Below are 6,583 nucleotides of genomic sequence, written 5' to 3'. Positions count from 1 at the left end.
GTGGTGACGCCGGACAGGCTGTTTCTGGGAGGCATGAGGGAAAAGATGGCTCTGACTGTGGATGGTGTATACAGATGTGAGCCATATCATGCCCCATACCTCCAGCAATAAAAAATGAGCCTACCTACTTTATTTATTAGCACAGATGCAGCACATCAACCAGCATGTAAACATGTATAACATGTAAGGCAGCCAGAGAGGCAATGTAAACAAAGCCAAAGTGCCTCTGTTAGCAGAGGGCATCGGTGCCTCAGAGAGAAGACCCATATTGCCCTGCAGTGGCAAGTTCATGAAACTCTCAGCTGTGACAGGTTTGCTGCTTATAATCAATAATCCCTTCAGTTTACAGTAGTGAAGCATTACCATGCCTGCTTTAAAACATGTCACCCTTCCAAAAGCTGGGGTAAGCATTCCTGTACTCTGACCTTCCTGAACTTTAGATGTATGCTCACAAGGTTGGGTGAAATGTGAACAAAGCAAAGCCTAAAACACTGCTGAAAAAAATTTACAGATACAATCCACCCATAAAAACAATACATGCTGATAATAATAGTATACATAACTCTTTGCTCTCAAACAATAGCCCTGATTCAAAGATCTGAAAGTGTCTTCTAATGAAATTGCTCCTGAAGACCAAGAGACTGAGGCAGATGATAGACCTAACAGGCTAGCTCTTCAGAGATACTGGTTTTCAGGTCTTTGAGAGTTCAGGTTAAAATGATTTACTAGAGGTGCCTCAGACAGACGTATCTATTCAGGTGCTTCCTGAGGTGGTCTCCTACAAGCCTTCCTGCATGAGCAAAAATTTCTGCATTGAATTCCTTCTAGTGAGTCATTCTTTCATCCACACCATTTAGTAATGATTTTGGTTAGGTGCTTACCTATGTGTACAGACCTTATCACACCTCTGTTTCCTGTGAGTATAACAAAGGCGTAGAAGTTTAACAGGGAGCTTTGGGTGTGATGCTGTCTGCCATAACCATGTGCTACCATGGACCTGAGCAGGACATATTATGTTCAGAGGAATGCGGTGGAGAATCACTGGAAACATCCAAACAGTGAGTTATGCTTGCACTGGCGTTCACAGCCTGTACATTATGATGCAAGCACTTAAGACAGGATGAGCCAGTTGTTATCTTGGTGCGAAGGTCCCACTCCCCATCCCCTTTCCTATGGTCCATTCTAGCACTTGTTGGTCCTATACGCCATGAATTAAGTCAACTTGCTAATAAGGCAGAGGCTGATCCTTGCAATTATCTGGGTAGATTTATCCTGCAGCCGTAGGGGCTCAGTGAAGGGATGAGGACGAACCAGCACAAGGGAAGGGAGAGGACCACATGTCTGGGAACCACTGGGAGAAGGAAGCTGGAAAGGAGAGGGAAGAAGCAGGACGTCCTTCTTGTAGTGAGAGGGAGAACAGTTGTCTTGTAACTCTTGGTAGGGCTTCACGTGAACTAATGTCAGCCACGTAAAAGCTGAGCATCTAGACTGAGCTAGTTGTCTATGCCTGTTGTCCAGGCCTGTCCAGTCAAGAAAGAAGGACAGGTATCTCCAGATATATATCCAGATGTATAGCAGGGGCCTACAGTGGTGGTTAATATCAGATCTGTGCACCCAGAGCTGTTAATAGCAGTTGGAGCACCACACAGCTAATCTGGAAAAGGTGTTGACACACGGAGACATTTCTGACAAATTAACGAGGGCATAGAGGGCATAAAGTGCTGAGCACACAATGGAGTTGACTGCGGGTGAACAGACAACACCTGACCTCACGTGAATCCTGCTGGGAAAAAGGTGCCCATCAAAAAGTGTTAAAGTAAATTTGGACTGCCAAAGAGCCTGTGATACACTAGTGCTTTTTGTCATGGGACAGCTCTGAGAGCTAGATATCTAAGAGCTGACTGTAGAGGGAGCCTACACACCTTGTTTTTAGGCTGCTCAAGTTATTTCAAACAACATGTGTTTGCACTTGGTATTTATTTGCACCATGAGAACGTATTTTATAACTGAAAGAAACAAAGTGTACTTTATGGTTGGCTCACATACTACTAACACATTTTTCTTAGATGGTAATCACACTATGTTTGGCAAAAACCCACTAGCTTTTGATTATTTGCGTCTAGATCCAAAAGTCACAGCTTGAGCTCATTTCCTCATTGAACACTAATTACCACTTAGTATTGTGCAACCCAGGAATATCTCCCTCGATGACAACAACAGCTCAGTGCACAACCCTTGCTCCTCAGCTTTTGCTGTGGCATAGAGCATGACATGTTTTTGGAATTTGCTCTCTGAACGTTTCACTTCTGCAGTTGCGAGGTGGCATGGCTTTTGCCAAGGGTGGGAGCACTGTTAAGCCTCTGTGCCACTGGTATTTGGGTCCGTGAGCTGCCTCAGTGCTGTGTGAGGAGCTGCTTAGGCTGGGGCAAGGGATGCTTGTGTTGCCTGGGGAAAGGGAATTGGCCCTGGGGCAGCTTGGCTTGTTGTGAACCTGTGCCATGGTCCCCAGGGTCCTGCTGCTTTGCTCTGATTTCCCAAGGAGACGACAAAGTCACCCCACAATGCGCCTAGGGTTTGCACAGCCGCTCTTATCAAAGAGGGCAGAGATAACAGGTTACCAAGGGGAGCAAAGGCAGTTCAGGCAGCCCTGTAACTACCAGCACAAAGCCTGGAGGGTGTGCTAGGCACTTCAGGAAAAACACACAGGTTTTGTTAAATGCTGGTCAGAGCTTTTTCCCCAAGCCAGCTCAACCATCCAGTTCATGAAACTCCTCCCAGAGCTGCCTGGAGGGGGTTACTACCTCCAGCAGCAGCAGAGCTGAGACTGGACCTGGCCAGACCAGCCTTCCCAGCTCTGGGGTGGTACAGCATAGGCTGTACACAGTTATCCTTGTGTCTCAACCCAGCCTGCTGTCACAGCCATCCATGTGACTGGGAAGCACACTGGTCCCAGGGCTTCAGCTTCCTGGTGAGAGGCCATGTGCAGCTGGAAAGAACAAGCCCCATCCTCAAGGCTTGCAGCTGAAGTCCTAGGTTTGTCATTTCTTTTGTGCAGGTGAAATGCTGATACCTGCTGTAAGGATAGCAGGACTTGACATGAGATGAGCAATGCAAACAGTACAGGTATTACACAGCTAGATCCTACATGAGGGACTTGATAAACAGGTGAGGATGGAGTGAACCTGGGGACCAAGGCTGCAGCATAACATATGTTTCTGCTGGTGGCAAAAGTAGGTTTTGCTGTCAGAGACAACACATTGGGTAACTGCACCCCTAGTTACCTGGCCAGGGCTGAGGAGGAATCTATTTCACCATTCTCAGCCTGGGCATAGTCACTTCCGGGGTGGTTTAAACACATTGACTCCTTCTCTCCCAAGTATAGATGCTTGTTTTGAACTGGCAGCCCTACAGGAACAGGAGCTGCTCTGTGTCTTCAATAAGAGGGAAGAGGCGAGTTAAGTAGGCTGCAGGTGAATCACAGCTTAAAGGAAGCCTGTGATTTTGAAAGGGAAGAAGAAAAAACATAAGAAAAAGCAAACTGGCAAGTAGCAACCAGGTTTGCTGTCAGGACAGCTGAAAGACACTGACGTTTCTACAAAGGCTGAGAACTTGCCCTGTTCATCAAGGCTTTAATACTAAGTTAATTGTAAACATTTAATTTTGCAGTAAGGTCTTGTGGTGTGATTGCTTAATTGATTACTAGATTGCACATATTAGTCACTTACTTACTGCTGTGCTGAGGCAGGGTATCACAGCTGCCCAGCATGATATGAGGCATGGAGCCACCCACGACACCTCACCCCAGCTCAGAGCAGGGGCAAAAGTGGTGGCAGGAGGTGAGGCTGCCCTACCTGCAGGGATCCGAGCGGGGGATGCCCCCTTCCCACCTCTGCAGGACTCTGCTCCCAGCACTGCTGCCCTGAGCAGCCTGGGGGAGGAGAGCCAAGGTGACAATCCCACCATCCCACCACTATTTCCAGCGTCATGGGGCCCTATATCCCTGCTTTCTGGAGCTCTGCCCTGGCCTGTGCCTTTCTCCACCTCTACACAGGGGGGACAGCACCTACCCAATGGAGTCCCATGGGGAGGGGGAGAAGGGAGTGCTTCTCTGTGGGACGGGTGGCTGCATGGAGGACAGCGTGACCTTCTGTCTCATCAGACAAGACTGCACTGGGGCAAAGTGTCCTGACCCCAGGAAGATGGAGAGGACCAGCAGGGCATGGGGAGAGACTGGTCTTGTCCTTCAAGACCAATTGGTCCTCTTCGAAGACCCCAAACTTACCTCTCTGCTGTGCCTCAACCTGCAGCAGACCCCCCTGACTCCTCCTGCAGCCCCTGTCCTTGGCCTGACCCCTTCTGAAATCCCGTTTGATCCTTGAGGCAGCAAATTACTGTTACCTGGAACTCCGGGTTGTCTGAAGCCAGCCCTGATAGAATAGAGAGTAGTATAACATTATGAGACCCGATTTTCTGAATTTCTGACAGCCCTGCTCCTTGTGTACCTGTTAGGATGCAGCTGTTAGGATCGCTGGTGTGAATGCAGTCTAACGAGAGACAGGCAATTACAGAATCCCCCACCCACACCATGCCAGAAGACTTCAGGTTCAGTGTCATTATGCAGATTATTCTTGGATTTTCTGTATGGTCCTCAGTTAAAGCACCATTTTATCACTTCTGTTAAATAAGTAAATACACCCATCTTTTCTGGTGTGGTTATAAAGTGCTTTTCACATGACAGAAGGCCTGGGATCAGGCACACAGCACTTACGAAAAAGAGCAGTGACGCAGTTAAAACCAACCTAGAAAAATGGTAATTGGGGATCAATCAGTGCAACAGATTTGGTGAAAGACTTTTTGCCTCTGAGTTTGAGTATATTTTTTCCAAATGCGAAAGGAGTTCAAATATATTCTGCAAGTTTAAATCTTTGGAGAGTGAAGTATCATATGCACACAGCTGTGATGCAGTTTGGCAGTGTTTGTTTACAAAATTGCTATTAGCCCTGATATTTATGCTTCTAAAAGGGCTTTCTGCTCAGCGGGGGATGAAACTATTGCTTCTGTTCAAACTGCTTGTAAAACCAGCCCTTTTGTAGCTGAGAAACGGCACATTTGTCTGTGCGCTTCTGTGTTCAGGTCTGTTGCCTCTGACACTGTACAGGTGCAAGTGAGGTGCTGCCCCAGTAAAGGAGGAGGTATCCAACACTGCTTGTCATGGTAGGTGCTCTTAAATCTTCCCTTCTGGAGAAGCTGAGAGCACCCACTCTTAAGTTTTATTTCCATATCTTAGTTTGTGTTGTAAATTTCTGAGTTTCAATATCTTGTAATTTGGTTTTATGTACATTTGGGCCTCTGTCTACGCTTCTGGGAGATAACGAAACATACTGATAGTGCAAATCCAGTTGCAGCTGCAAATGAGATACTGCAAACAATCTCTCAGGGTCTGCAAGGATAAAGAAAGCTGCCAAGGAGCAATGGCAATAAGGCATCAGTAGTTTAAATCCAAAGGGAACACACAGATCCAACATTCATGGGCAAGCAGATAGCCTTTGGTAGAGAATTGGGGCTGAATGCTACAGACCCATGATGAATGCAGACAGCCCTGCCTCGCTTTAGCCCCAGGACTGCTGAAATTTCAGTGGGACTAACTAGACTAAGAGAGGCTGGTCAGAGAAGTAAGGGGAATCACATTCAAGGGCAAGGAAACTAGCTAGCAGGCAAGGTTGAAGCCAAACATGTATCATGTGGAATAGGACTTAGGAAATAGAGACGGATGTTTTCTGGTTGAGTCTTCCCCCGCAGTGACTAATTGTCCTGCTGTGCTGCCCAGCAGGCTTCGCTGCTCCCCTCCCCGCTGCAGTAGGAGCCTCAATAACTGCCTCCAGTGTAAGAAATGAGGCAGAGGGTGGATACTGGTGGTGGAAGAAGCAATGAGACACTGATGGTCACCATCAGATATCCTGTTTGGGGCAGTGGTAGGTAAGAAGAAGTTGCCCACGTGCTTCAGTGAGATCATGCTGTTACCCTTGACCATCTGCAGGGTTGGTTGCCTCTTCAATGAGCAGCTTTTGAAGTGAAATAGCCATGGGAAAGCCTAGCCACTTTACAGCTAAGCGAGTGGGTGGAACAAGATTGTTGGACTTGGTACTTTGTACAGATGAACCATAAATGCAGCACGGGGGCACTGTCAGGCTGGAGTGGGTCTGCTTTTGGGTTGGGAGGAACTGGACAAGTGAAGGCAGGGGAGGTCCCTGCAGAAGAGCCCTTCTCGGTGGACTGAAATTAAGGCACTGAGTCAAGCATGTTAATTAAGTGACTGCGGAAGCTCAGCCTTTAAGTCAAATAAAGATAAAACCAAGGACAAATTGCAGGAAGCATTCACAGAAGGAGCCACAAATTCAAGTACGGGAACAGCAGCATATCCCTGTGTGTGTGTACGTGGGGGTGTGTCTGTGTGCAGGGAGGGTCTTGTGTTATTCAGCAGGTGATGGATGAACAGCCACCTCACAGGCTTCGTGGCCAGCCGTGCAAACAGCGCTGGTCCCACTCAGATTTCCCGAGACTGAGGCAGCAGAGCTGGCAGCAT

This window comes from Charadrius vociferus, unplaced genomic scaffold, assembly GCF_000708025.1.
Source record: "Charadrius vociferus isolate BGI_N301 unplaced genomic scaffold, ASM70802v2 scaffold142, whole genome shotgun sequence".
Taxonomy (NCBI): domain Eukaryota; kingdom Metazoa; phylum Chordata; class Aves; order Charadriiformes; family Charadriidae; genus Charadrius; species Charadrius vociferus.
This window is presented reverse-complemented; position numbering follows the sequence as displayed.